Consider the following 14,574-nt stretch of genomic DNA (forward strand, 5'->3'; position numbering starts at 1 on the left):
TGATCCATAATTTCAGTAATATGATCCATAATTTTAGTCATATGATCCATAATTCTGGCCATTTGATCCATAACTTTGTTCAAATGATCCATAGTTTTGGTGATATGATCCATACATTTTGATAATTGATCCGTAGATTTTATAAAATGTGCGGATCAATTAATATAGTTTCATTGGCCTTCTTTCCAAGCATTATGGATCACATTTTAAAAATGGTGGATCATATGACCAAAATTATGGATCATATGGTTGAAATTATGGATCATCATTGCAGACGTGAATGACCGTTAGAGGTTAAAACGTCAAAAAAAAAAAAAAAAAAAAAAAAAAAAAAAATGGATCATCATCACGATAAATAAATTGCGCAAATTTGAAATTTTATGGATCAATTTATAGTTTTTATGGATCATTTTTCAAAGTTTTATGGATCATAAAAATATTCTTTATGGAATCTCTCGAACTATTTTATGGATTTATGGTAGCGTTTTATGGAACATTCAGATGTTATTTATGGATCGTTTTTCATTCTTTTATGGATCGTTTTTCCACATTGAACGGTGCAAAGTAAGGGCTGCCTGCGGAATCCCGATCAAAATGGCTCGCGCGCGCTTTTAACTTTTTTTTTAACTCCATTTATTTTTGTTTCTTTTGTTATTACATTTTTGGTATAATATTATTACATTTAAGTGATTTAGTTCTTGTTTGAAACTATTTCATCTTTGACACTTTACATAGTTTTTCTTCTTGTTTTAGCTTATCTTGCTTTTGCAGCACCTTCAAATTGTTTATAATATTTGTTTGATTTTTACTTAAGGCTAACTTAACACTACTGCTTTTCGTATATTTACATGGCTAGTGCATTCAGAAGCTCATACTCTGAGTCCTGACATTTTTGTTGGAAATTGGTTAGCATTCTATCAAATTTTATATCGAGTAGTTCAAACTCGCCTAACCTATGTACTTCTGTCGTGCTTGTATGCCAAGGGAGGTTTAGTATCATTTTTAGGATCTTATTCTGGATAACCTGAAGTTTCTTCTTATGAGTTTTTGCACACATTTGCCATACTGGAGCTGCATAACTAAGTACCGGAAAAATTACACTTTTATAGATCGCAATTTTGTTTTTTCTGCAAAGTCTGGATTTGCGGTTTATCAATGGGTACAGAACTTTGATAAGTAAAGAACCCTTTGATTTTGTCTTTTCTACATGTGCCCTGAACAAAAGCTTCTTGTCTAGCAGCATGCCGAGATACGTGACTTCGTTGGACCACTCAATCATATTGCCACCCATGATCACCGAGCAGTCTGGGGGAGGATCTAATCGCGTCGAGTTTTTGTACGGAAAAATTATGACTTGCGTTTTAGCATTATTGACTTTAATCTTCCATGTCTCAAGCCAGGTGGCGAAGATGTTCAGGTACGATTGTAGCTTACGGGTGGTGTGCCTAGAGAGCCAGGCAGGCGTCCTCTGGGAGCTCCGGAACATCGGAGGTATATATATTGTAAAGCACCGGCCCCAGAATACTACCCTGGGGGACTCGGGCGGGAATATCTAAACGGTCAGACGAAACTCCATTCAAGTGAACCCTGAATGACCTGTCTGAAAGGTAGTTTTGGAGAATTTTTACCAGGTATGTTGGAAAATTGTAGCGATAAAGCTTATAAACAAGGCCGTCATGCCAGACGTTATCGAACGCCTTCTCGATATCGGGAAGCGCCATAACTGTTGATTTGGCTACCCGTTTATTTTCTCTAATAACCTTCACCACTCGGAAAAGCTGTTGGGTAGTTGAATGTCCCTTCTGAAATCCAAACTGCTCGGGCGGGATGATTCTATTGCGTTCCGCATGTTCTAGTATACGGTTCAGTATGACCCTTTCAAATAATTTGCTTACAGATGAAAGCAGGCTAATGGGGCGATAACTATTGGGATGGTTGGATCTTTTCCTGGTTTTTTAATTAGAACTATTTTTGCCAGCTTCCAGCAGTTAGGATAGTACTGAAGATCCAAACATCTGTTCAAAATTTTGGTAAGGTAGTCGTATGCTCTGATGCTCAATTCTTTAAGAACTAAATTGAAAATACAATCTATTCCAGGAGCCTTCATGTTCTTGGTGGATTTGATAGCACTAGTTACCTCATCTAGAGTGACTTTCTTGTCTTGTGGTACGTAGCAATTTGTTGTTCTTATTGTTTCAAGCGTCCTAAGGACCTCATCTTCTAGTGGGCTAACCATTGTTTGACCTAGCTGATGAGATGACGCGAAATGGGATGCAATTGCGTTTGCTTTCTCTACTGGAGTAATTAGATGGGTGTCATTCACTTTTAAAGGAGGTATTGGTTTTGATTTGAGCAATTTAGAAATTTTCCAAAATGGTTTAGAAAGTGGCGCTAATTTTTCTACGTCCCTGCTAAACTTTTCGTTTCTTCGTTACCTTCGTCTATCTGTACCGGTTCCGTTTGGACGCGCCGTGATGGAGAGGCGGTTCTTGATTTCACCCAGTTCGGCGAAACTGGTGGTTCGGCGTTGCTGACGTTGGCGCGTAGAGCGGGGTAGTTTTGCACGTTAATAGCTGTTGGCGGCGGTGCTTTGTCCTTCTTTCTTCCAGGCTGATTTGACGTGGATGCTTTCTTTCGTATTTCCCTGTATTACTGTCTTTTCGGGCACGAGCGATCGTTACCTCGATGATTGCCTTTGCAGTTGGCACACTTAAATTCGATTGCACTTTCCAGTAGACAGTCCACCGTGAGATGTCCTTGGGCACAGTTGGTGTTGCGGAACCTCTGGGCACGAAACTGAGTGAGTTCAGTACCGCCCGTACCTATCAAAGTAGCATAGACATCAACGCGAGAAATGACAGGCAACATGACATTGAAACTTCAACTGTCAAATGCAGCATACCTTCAACGTGGCAAGAAGACACAGTGCAATTATTAGTTGGTCTACCTAGAGAAATATAGTTTCTAAACCTAAATTACTATTATAATTAGTTAAAATTCCTACCTAAATAAGTTTCTATCAATTGAAATATTCTAATGAAATCAAGTTTAGCCGATAATTGGGAAACTAAGGTAAATGCTCTAGCTTAAAATAATATGCGAAGAAATGTGTAGAATCGAAAGCTTACAGATACTTACGCTAATAGTATGGGATCGAAAGGTGTTAAACTACGTGAAATTTGGCTGTTTAACCATATTCTAAGTAGTGAGTATGAACTAAGACCATATACGAACAATTTGTTAACTATATATAAAATAACATAGGACACGCAAAGAAAACAGAAACAAAGGGTTAGTTTGGACACAGTCGGAGAAGAAGAAAACGAAAATGTAAGATTTCTAAATTAAACTATGAACTATAAAAAATGAACATCTAAAATATAATTTCAGCTAAGAAGCTGCTGTTAGCTGCTATCTAGACGTGTTTTACTCCTTGTCCGAACAGTTGGCACAACGAGGCTTACAGTTGCAGTGCCTGGTGCCACGCCCAAACTCAAGACAACGCTGACATTGAGTTTCTGTTTGCGAACCGCGGTACGGTTCCCAGTGGCGGACAACCCTGCCAATGGTACGCACTGCCCTCAGAGCACCAGCCGGTACTGTGCCCTTCCGAAAATGTACCAGATAGAGCCGGTCGAGGTACTTCCTTGTTGCTTCCTCCTTTCGCTTCATTGGGAAAACACCCAGTGGTTGTAGCTTGTAGCGGTTTATGAGTTCCGCCTCGATGGCACCAGTGTCCATGTCCGGCAGTCCTTTGACCACCGACTTGAACGGTTTCTCACTCGTGAAATCGTGTGAGTAGTACTGTGCTTTTCGCCGTTTCAGGTACCCGATGACGGCGTCGTAGTCCTTTTTGGTTGCCGTGGACACTTTTGTGCCAACCCGGCAGAGCTTGAATTCGCAGAGCACACGTTCGGCATCCAACTCCTTCATCAGCTTGTCAAGGGAGACGTTTTTCACCATTATTGGTGGAGGTTTCTTCTTCGGAGCAACTTGTTGCTTCTGTCCTTCTTCGACTTCTTCGTCGTCAGACTCGTCTAGGTCGCTGTCGTTGACTGCAACACCATCGGTGTTAGACCGATTGCTTGATAGGATGTTTTCGAGGACGGATTGTTCGTCCTCCTCTCGACGGTGCTTCGATGGCGGCAGCTTCGGAGTGCTGCCCGACGGTGTCATCTTGCGATTGTCGCCCTTCATCTTCTTCCTTGCGCTTGTCAGATCAGGGGTACTGACAGTTGTATTGGCTGACTGGTTTACCGACGCAGTCTTCTTACGCCGACGCGGCATTTACTGGCCGACCGACCGACACTTGAATTAGAATTAACGCGTTTCTAAGCGACCGTTCGAGTTTTCCACGCAGTAACTGCCTAATAGCCAAGATATAATAGGCCGCCCGTGTGCAGGCGGACCGGAGTCCACACCAGACTACCCCGCAAGGATCTGTGTGTGGATCGGAACGCTGGAGCAAGCTCTATAGTTTCTCCGTTGGTACCAGGAGAACACGTCCGAACAGCTCAGACGACCGGACTGGAATGAGGAATTGTTCCCAGTTTCTGGCTCGCGCGCGTCAATAATTTTCAATGAAAGTATGTTTATTTATTTGATTTGATTTTACATCTAATGTACATTGTAAGTGTTTGGCCACTCGGCCCTTCATCTTTGTTGTTAGTTTTTTTTTTATTATTATTTTGAAAAGGAAGTAATTTGAAAATTCTCTAGTATGACAATAGGCATTGCAGGCATTAGTTCATTTTGAAAAATTTGATAACCTAACTACTATGTACACTAATATTTACAATAAAAATTTGATAACCTAGATTGGAACTAGCGCCCTAATTGGAGCCTGATCCGAATGCAAGCAACGGACCCTAAACTTTTCTTTACACTCACCAAAGCGGTCATGTAAGGTTTTCATCCCGGCTAGACGGTGGACCTCGGATGTTCTTGTCCTGGGAGGGGTGTTGAGGATCATCCTCAGGAATTTGTTTTGGACCCGTTGAAGTTTGAGGTGGTGGGTTTTAGCGCAGCTCTCCCAGACCGGCATGCCATATTCGATCACAGGGAGGATGATTTGCTTGTAGACAGCAAGCTTATTTTTCAGGGACAATGACGACCGGCGGTTGATCAAAGGGTACAGTAGTTTCAACAAGACGTTACACTTTGTCACCGTTTTGTCAACCTGTTGCCTGAAAATAAGCTTGCTGTCGAGGGTCAAGCCAAGGTAGCCGGCCTCATTGGCCCATTCCACGGTCGTGCCATTGAGGATAATATTACAGTCCCCAGGCGGAACAAGTTTAGGGGATTTGGAGTGGGGGAAAATGATGACCTGGGTCTTCGCCGCGTTGATACAGATCTTCCAGCTGGTGAGGTACTCTGTCAGGGCATCCAGGCCTCGTTGGAGTTTTGCCACTAGCGCTCTGATCACTCTACCGTTGTAGACGATGGATGTGGCATCTGCGAACAGAGACAGAATGCCGCCTTCTGGAGGTTCTGGCATGTCGGAGGTGAACAGATTGAAAAGCAGGGGCCCGAGGATACTACCCTGGGGGACGCCTGCGACGATGTTGTGCGCATTGGAACTCGCTCCGCTGATTGAGACCCGGAATGTCCTTGCCGACAGGTAATTGTTGATGATTTTCACCAGGTAGCTGGGAAGATTGTAGCGTTGTAGTTTGTACACCAGGCCATCATGCCATACATTGTCAAATGCCTTCTCGACATCGAGTAAGGCCATGGCGGATGTTTTCGAGACTTGTTCGAAACTTGTTCCGTCTGAGGACGTTGGTAACTCGGGTCAGTTGGTGTACAGTTGACCGACCGCGTCGGAAACCAAACTGTTCCTCGAGCAAGATGTTGAGATTTTCGGCAGACTCAAGTAACCGATGATGAATAGCTTTTTCGAATAGCTTGGATAACCCTGAGAGAAGGCTGATGGGTCGATAACTTTTGGGGGAGGAAGGATCCTTCCCAGGCTTCCGGATGGGGATGACTTTCGCTGACTTCCAGGACGATGGGAAGTAGCTGAGCCGGAGACACTGATTAAAGATCAGCGAGAGGTGCTCAAAGAACGGAGCACTCATGTGTTTGAGCTCGAGATTCAGGATGCTGTCGAAGCCTGGGGCCTTCATATTCTTCGATGATTTGATATAGGCCGTCAATTCGTCAGCTGAGATCTCCAACTCCTCCGAGAAGTCGTTGGGAATCAAATGGATGTTGTTAGCATGCTCGTTGACGGCTGCTTCGTGTGGACTGACGATGTTCTGCCCAAGATTGTGTGAGCTGACGAAGTGACGACCTATTTCAGCGACCTTCTCTGCAGGAGTTATCAAGCGATCCTTAGAGCCATTATTTTCTAGTGGGATCAAAGGTGGAATGGGTCGAGGCTTGGATTTTAGAATTTTGGTCATTTTCCAGAACGGCTTAGCATAATCTGGGAGAGTGTGTAGTCGGCGCTGACCGATACTTTAGAAAATCGTGCGGCTTAAGCGCCACTCCATTCGGAGACCGCACGACGCGTCTGAATTGCCCGGTTGAGACTGCCTCAGGGCGAGTCCATTTGAAAACTCCGAAGAGGAGATCGAGCCAGCCCGCCTACTAACTACGCAGAAACTCGGGAAACTACCCTACCACACCTCAGCATAAATCTCAAAACTTCCAAACTATTTCTCCAAAGTACAGTATGAGATCACGCATACCCTCCAACGTTGCAACCAGCAATGCTACGTTGCACGTTCTCTTTTCATCACTGGTGACTTCAACTAAAGTCCACCAGAGGCGCAACCAACGCGGAAGAGCATGCGCAAACAGTCAAATTCCGCCACGCGGAAGACATTCAAACCTAATATTAAACGAACCGAAGCAACGGGAAAACACTTTCTCTCTTCAAAACTATAACGCAGAACATCTAACAATAATCCATCGGTTTGACAACACAGCCGGAATTTTATTTATTGATAGAAACGAAGAACATAATTAATTTTGCTAGCATGTTTAATGTTGTATTTTGCTCAATGACTTTCTACAAACTACATTTGTCCTGTCTGTGTGTGCGTTTTTTCTATCTACTCTATTCTAGCGTGCTCATGCATTGTGTCGTCCTATCCTCATTCAGCAATCAATGGACGACGAGTAACTTCACACCCGGGTGTCTAACAATAGAGGTTGGATGGGTCGTTCACGAATTACGTTTTATAAATTCCACATCCAACCTCAAAATTTTATGGACGCGTCCAAATTCCTGACTTAGTCAGTCATCGACCTACGGTCGGCACAAAAAATCCTCCGAGGCGTCCTCACTGGACGCCCCACTCGATAAAAAAGAGATCGCTTGACTCACCGACTGTTGTTCGCCTACCGGTACTGCTGCGCTCCTGGTAGACGGCGGAAATCGATCAACGTGCGTAGCGATGAATGGCCGTTGGTGACGTGGCCAATTCCCCCACAGGGGGGGGGGGGGGTTGATCGGCGGCTCGGCACTCGCTGACCCCTATAAGCGACGATGCGTGGCAATTGGCAACCACGATTGGAATTGGGACCAACGTGTTGACGGGTTGGCCCCCTCCGGCGACGGATGCCGGGAATCTTTCGTCCCAACGATGGTGGTGTGACGCGGTTGCCTGCGACAAACGTAGCGGTCGGCTACATAAAGGACAATTAATTATACACAATGCACGGGAAACAACGAGCACGCGGAGCACATTACCTGGACAATTCCTTCGAGAAACGCACAAAACTGATCCTAACGCACACACTACGTTTGTTAAGCAAACTTGACACTACTTAACAAAAAGAAATAGAATTAAATAAAGAAAATCTAACACGTTGCTTAACTTACACTTCAACCAGAAACGACTCACGGACAAAAAAGGCGCGACACTTCTGCTTCAGTTGGCGGTTTGGGAGAAATTAAATTTGAAGTCGTTACCCTCAGATTAAGGATGGTGACCTCGGCCGAACAGGAATTCGGCATTTCCCGCGAACTTCATTGAAATAGTTCGGAAGTCTGGAAGCTTACGCTGAGGCGTTCGCTAATGTTTCGGGTTCAGCCGCGACCTTTTCTCTCTCAACATCTTCGGCGGATTTCAAATAAACTTGACCTTCGGAGCTGTTGGCTGAGTACTTTAATCGCGCAGGCGCTTAATGACGCCGCCCTTTGATCGTATCATGCTAGGCTAGATTTTGGCGCGATTCTATTTGAAAGTCTTAAATTGATTAGTAAATAATTATTCATAATCTAAGCCATGGAGCGAAGGCTACAAGTGCGGATCTTATTCGAGAAGTCGTTATTTTTGAGGTCCACCATCCTGGCCTTGATAATTTCTGTGATTCGATTGCAGCGTGCCTTAAGCTCAGGCAGTCCTGTACGCTGGAACTGCCTGCAAGTGATATTCCGCAATCGAATCAAATCTTTGGTGAGTGTATCGATGTTTAAGGAGTTGCTTACCTGCCGAGCCTTCGGGACATGCTGCTCCCGGGCCACCGAGATTGCCTCTTCGATGGCGCACAGCTGGCGGTCGATACTTTCTGGCGTCTCCGGACGCACCTCATAATCGACGAAGTTGTCGACGCACTGCTGGAACCGCTGCCGCGCGCGCGTTGATAACCAACTTTCTTATATCTAATGAAGTAATTCCATTAGCCCCGCCCCTTTGCTAATCGTTATGAGCGCACATTATATTTACACCTTTATCAGACCACAAAGGGCGGAGCTAACGGGCTTAATTTATTGAATACAAGAAAGCTGCTCTCACGCGCGGGCGAGCCATTTTGATCGAGATTTCGCAGAGAGCGGTTAAATAAGTAGCTTTTCCTATTTTGGGCCAGCATTTTATGTGAAGAAAGGGTTGATTACAAAAATGACGTCTGTTTCGATCGCGTGCGATGCCTTGGCGATGCTGAAAATTTATTTCTAATGGTGGCGTCTTAGCGAAAACTCATCGAGTGGTCGTCGAACAATAACAGCACGAAGTGGAAATCTAACCCTAACGTTTCGACAAGCATTGGGTTGCAGTTAGTAATTGGAAAGGTGCATTGGGGACACAAAGTTCGTCCTTCTCAGGACCAGCATCTTCTGAACAGAAAGGGTTGATTGCAAAATGGACTGTTTCGGTGGAATCGGCGTTTGGCGTGATAGTTCGGTTGCTGTAAGCGATTCCATTCATTCCAACAAATTTGTTGCGTTGTCACTCGCCGATGCGCGCTTATGATTCTGCTATCGAAGGCCAAACTATTAATTTTGGACTTTGATGAACATTCTTGCATCCCGGATTAAACTACCCTTGTGTAAAATAATGGTACTGTAAAGAATCGATATTTTTCCAATAATGGAGCTTTTCAATCCTCAACTACAACAAAACATAATCAAAATCTTGTGATGAAATTCCATTTGACTGCTGCTGACGCCATCCATTTGAACAAACTCATTACATCATCTCCCTCCGACGCGCGCTTGTGGTTGTGCTACCAAAGGGCAACTTTCTGTCGTCGCCAAACGATGGTAACCCGGATAAAAATCGATATCATTTCTAATGACTAACGAAACAAAACCAAAGAATCTTGCCAGAAAATTTCACTTTCCGTCGGCGACGGCCAAATCGATGAAGACGCCACATTAGTGAAACATGTCGTTTAGCTGCCTTAGTTTTTCAAATGGCGCATTATTAAAAACAACAAATCTTTCCAAAATCGTCATTGCCGTTTAAACAGCCGAACAGTCTGTTTGTCTGGGTAAACAATTTTCCTAACGGTCAAAACCTCTTCTTGGATAAATAGATTAAGTCCTGAAAAGGACTGTTTGTAATTTATTCTTGAAGTCCTACTCACTTTGCCACCAGCGCTATAGAAAACGATGCATGTACGCTTCCATCGCGGGCGGAAGTCGAACGCTGCAAATTAATATATTTGTGTTTGGTTTCGCGCCACCTCCGATTCTGCTTATTTTTCCTTTATTTCGGGCATTTTTGAGCATAATGTCTTCTAGAATTCTGATGATATCCACTGAAAGATAGACGATTGGCTTCAGTGGCGATGCGGTCGATGAGTCGTTCCTTTTCCACGGCTGGTTCATCCAACTGGGAGCTACTTTCAGTTTCTTGATTCGGTTGACCTCCGAGCAGTTTGCACAATGCTAATAAATTGACACAATTTATGATGAAAAATACCCTCCATTTCGTATAGCTACGTAGTTCTACGTCACCTTTGCGTACAACCCGATTGGGCTGCACCTTTGAGTTTTTCTGTTTATTAACAAGAGCTCTACTTATTATTTCCCATGAAGTGACTATATTTACTACCTAGTAATCCCCCAGATGAATTTGAGCCATAAAAATTGAAATGTCAATTTGAAAACGGCTTTTTACGAACCGATCGTAAATTTCGAGTGGAAGATTGATTTTCAGTTATAATTCGTTGAAAAATGACGGCAAAGATATACTTTTTCCCATTGGTAATAATTATTTTGAATCTCATGTGTTAGATTATGGCGTGATTAGCGTGAAAAATACTTCGCCTCTCTTATATATTTGGTTTTGGATTTTTGACAAAATTGCTTGGGAAAAAAGTGCAAAACATTTTTTTCCATTTGTGATACATTTTCCAGCTAGGACTCTTCGCTAAAAATGTAACGTGCCTTGTTTTGATTTGTTTTACGTAAAACCTAATTTTTTAAAATCTCTTATTAAATTTTGCATTATTCTTTCCGCTTGCAAGGCAGTGGCAAATAACATTCTCCGACATTGTCTGCGGAATTTCCATCAAAATGGCTCGCGCGCGCCGAAAACCAGCTTTGTTATATCTAATGAAGTTATTCCATTAGCCCCGCCCCTTTATTAATCGTTATGAGTTCACATTTTATTTACAGTTTCATCGCAAGGTGCCTTCAAGCGTTTGAATGCAATAAGTTATTGGAAAGTCGCATTGGGAAATGGAAAATGGTTCTTCTCAGGACCAACAGTTTATGGAAAGAAAGAGTTAATTGCGAAAATGGATTGCTTCGGTGGCATCGGGTTTGGCGTGGTAGCTTGGTGGCTGTTAGTGATTCCATCCATTCAAATTTACTGCATCTTCTCCCTTCGAGGCGCTATCAAATTCGCTATTTACGATTGAGTTTTGTACTTTGAAGAAAGATTATTTCGGATAGTCGGATCAACCTTTTGTATAAAATGGTGGCTTTTGTATAAAATTAATGAAGATGCCACCTGAGTGGAAACTATTCACATCAACCACCCATCGGTGAACGTCGCTCGGACAGACAGATGCCAAGAGATAATGTTTTGTTATATGAAGAAACTTCGTCTTGAGTCAAATTTCTGATGTTATTCCTCGCAACAATACGCATCTTAGATAACCAACAGCTCATAACCAAATTCAGAATCTTGCGAGAAAATTTCATAGAATTCTTAGAATTTGTCATTCTCCGAGCGGTCCGTTGTCTGCTGCGGAATCCCGATCAAAATGGCTCGCGCGCCGAAAAGCAGTTTTCTTATATCTAATGAAGAATAAAGCTGCTTTCCGGCGCGCACGAGCTATTTTGACCGGGATTCCGCGGAAAGAGCGGAATGATCGGTTGGACAAAATGTGATGCAGCGGAGCGGACACAGCAGAACGAAGGCGTGGGTAGCAGTGGCAATGCTGAAAATTTATTCCAAATGGTGAAGGCTAGGCGAAAAATCATAAAGTGGCGGTTGGACAATTTCAACGCAGGGTGAGCATGAGCATGAGCATTATGACCGCACAATTCGTAGTTGCTACTCCGTGATTGACTGAACTTGCGAAATTGTACAGAGAACACAATGAATGGGGCTTGGGATTAGCTACCCATTCTCAATGTACACGTTTCGGGAGCTCAAATATTTAAAGTCAATAACGGCGCCGGCCACGTCCTTACGGTCATATAGGAATGGAAGGATTGTTAGTCCGACTCTCGTTGCTACTAGAGACCGAGTATACCTCTGCATCTCCACGATTGTCTTGGGATAGGATATCGTCTTAGTTACAAAGGATAATTTATCTGGATTCATTTTGGTAAGCGATGCGATCTATGGGATGGGAAATGACACTAATACGAGTTAAAAGTTAAAAAACATGCACGCCCGGTGGCATATGAAAGCTAGGGAGATTCGCGTTTTGGACGACCGCACGAAAGCGCAGCACTCTGTACTCACTAGTTCGATGGCTACAGCAAAATATTGAAGAACTCGTTTTTTTCGACCGCGCGCGCATGCGCATGAGCCACCGAACACAAGATAGATACTTTATTCCTTTCCCGACGACTAAAACACGCACTGCACTTACTTGTTCGATAGCTACTCTTATTACCGGCCGCGCAATGCAGAATAAATATTTCGGCCGATCGCGCGATCATTCTGCAGTCCGAAACAAGAGAAATCACGCACTGAACTGATTTTTATTACCGGCCGCGCAATGCAGAACAAATATTTCGGCCGATCACGTCATCGTTCTGCAGTCCGAAACAAGAGAAATCACGCACTGAACAGATTTTTATTACCGGCCGCGCAATGCAGAACAAATATTTCGGCCGATCGTGCGATCGTTCTGCAGTCTGAAACAAGAGAAATCTCGCACTGAACTGATTTTTATTACCGGCCGCGCAATGCAGAACAAATATTTCGGCCGATCTCGCGATCATTCTGCAGTCCGAAACAAGAGAAATCACGCACTGAACTGATTTTTATTACCGGCCGCGCAATGCAGAACAAATATTTCGGCCGATCGCGTCATCGTTCTGCAGTCCGAAACAAGAGAAATCACGCACTGAACTGATTTTTATTAAGGGCCGCGCAATGCAGAACAAATATTCCGGCCGATCGCGTCATCGTTCTGCAGTCCGAAACAAGAGAAATCACGCACTGAACTGATTTTTATTACCGGCCGCGCAATGCAGAACAAATATTTCGGCCGATCGTGCGATCGTTCTGCAGTCTGAAACAAGAGAAATCTCGCACTGAACTGATTTTTATTACCGGCCGCGCAATGCAGAACAAATATTTCGGCCGATCGCGTCATCGTTCTGCAGTCCTAAACAAGAGAAATCACGCACTGAACTGATTTTTATTACCGGCCGCGCAATGCAGAACAAATATTTCGGCCGATCGTGCGATCGTTCTGCAGTCTGAAACAAGAGAAATCTCGCACTGAACTGATTTTTATTACCGGCCGCGCAATGCAGAACAAATATTTCGGCCGATCGCGCGATCATTCTGCAGTCCGAAACAAGAGAAATCACGCACTGAACTGATTTTTATTACCGGCCGCGCAATGCAGAACAAATATTTCGGCCGATCGCGCGATCATTCTGCAGTCCGAAACAAGAGAAATCACGCACTGAACTGATTTTTATTACCGGCCGCGCAATGCAGAACAAATATTTCGGCCGATCGCGTCATCGTTCTGCAGTCCGAAACAAGAGAAATCACGCACTGAACTGATTTTTATTAAGGGCCGCGCAATGCAGAACAAATATTTCGGCCGATCGCGTCATCGTTCTGCAGTCCGAAGCAAGAGAAATCACGCACTGAACTGATTTTTATTACCGGCCGCGCAATGCAGAACAAATATTTCGGCCGATCGCGTCATCGTTCTGCAGTCCGAAACAAGAGAAATCACGCACTGAACTGATTTTTATTAAGGGCCGCGCAATGCAGAACAAATATTTCGGCCGATCGCGTCATCGTTCTGCAGTCCGAAACAAGAGAAATCACGCACTGAACTGATTTTTATTAAGGGCCGCGCAATGCAGAACAAATATTTCGGCCGATCGCGCGATCATTCTGCAGTCCGAAACAAGAGAAATCACGCACTGAACTGATTTTTATTACCGGCCGCGCAATGCAGAACAAATATTTCGGCCGATCGTGCGATCATTCTGCAGTCCGAAACAAGAGAAATCACGCACTGAACTGATTTTTATTACCGGCCGCGCAATGCAGAACAAATATTTCGGCCGATCGCGTCATCGTTCTGCAGTCCGAAACAAGAGAAATCACGCACTGAACTGATTTTTATTAAGGGCCGCGCAATGCAGAACAAATATTTCGGCCGATCGCGTCATCGTTCTGCAGTCCGAAGCAAGAGAAATCACGCACTGAACTGATTTTTATTACCGGCCGCGCAATGCAGAACAAATATTTCGGCCGATCGCGTCATCGTTCTGCAGTCCGAAACAAGAGAAATCACGCACTGAACTGATTTTTATTAAGGGCCGCGCAATGCAGAACAAATATTTCGGCCGATCGCGTCATCGTTCTGCAGTCCGAAACAAGAGAAATCACGCACTGAACTGATTTTTATTACCGGCCGCGCAATGCAGAACAAATATTTCGGCCGATCGCGTCATCGTTCTGCAGTCCGAAACAAGAGAAATCACGCACTGAACTGATTTTTATTAAGGGCCGCGCAATGCAGAACAAATATTTCGGCCGATCGCGTCATCGTTCTGCAGTCCGAAACAAGAGAAATCACGCACTGAACTGATTGTTATTACCGGCCGCGCAATGCAGAACAAATATTTCGGCCGATCGTGCGATCGTTCTGCAGTCTGAAACAAGAGAAATCTCG

The 14,574-nt window shown here is 44.0% G+C and overlaps 1 protein-coding gene and 2 long non-coding RNA genes across 4 annotated transcripts in view; 2 read left to right on the top strand and 1 right to left on the bottom strand.

The window, feature by feature from the left end:
- The window catches only part of LOC134203310 (uncharacterized), a 120,291-nt gene that overhangs the window by 23,780 nt on the left and 81,937 nt on the right, over positions 1-14,574 (top strand). The window lies entirely within an intron of this gene.
- Positions 2,816-3,581, top strand: LOC134203315 (uncharacterized). Of its 2 annotated transcripts, XR_009977571.1 has the most exons (4): positions 2,816-3,072; positions 3,131-3,205; positions 3,265-3,330; positions 3,391-3,581. It is a non-coding gene; the product is annotated as an uncharacterized LOC134203315 (long non-coding RNA). The 2 variants fall into 2 exon arrangements; XR_009977570.1 differs by having other exon boundaries at positions 3,265-3,401.
- LOC134203311 (uncharacterized) lies at positions 6,973-8,183 on the bottom strand. Its single transcript, XR_009977569.1, has 3 exons — positions 7,835-8,183; positions 7,703-7,775; positions 6,973-7,638 (listed from the first exon to the last, which is right to left on the bottom strand). It is a non-coding gene; the product is annotated as an uncharacterized LOC134203311 (long non-coding RNA).

This window comes from Armigeres subalbatus, unplaced genomic scaffold (genome assembly GCF_024139115.2).
Source record: "Armigeres subalbatus isolate Guangzhou_Male unplaced genomic scaffold, GZ_Asu_2 Contig1754, whole genome shotgun sequence".
Classification (NCBI taxonomy): domain Eukaryota; kingdom Metazoa; phylum Arthropoda; class Insecta; order Diptera; family Culicidae; genus Armigeres; species Armigeres subalbatus.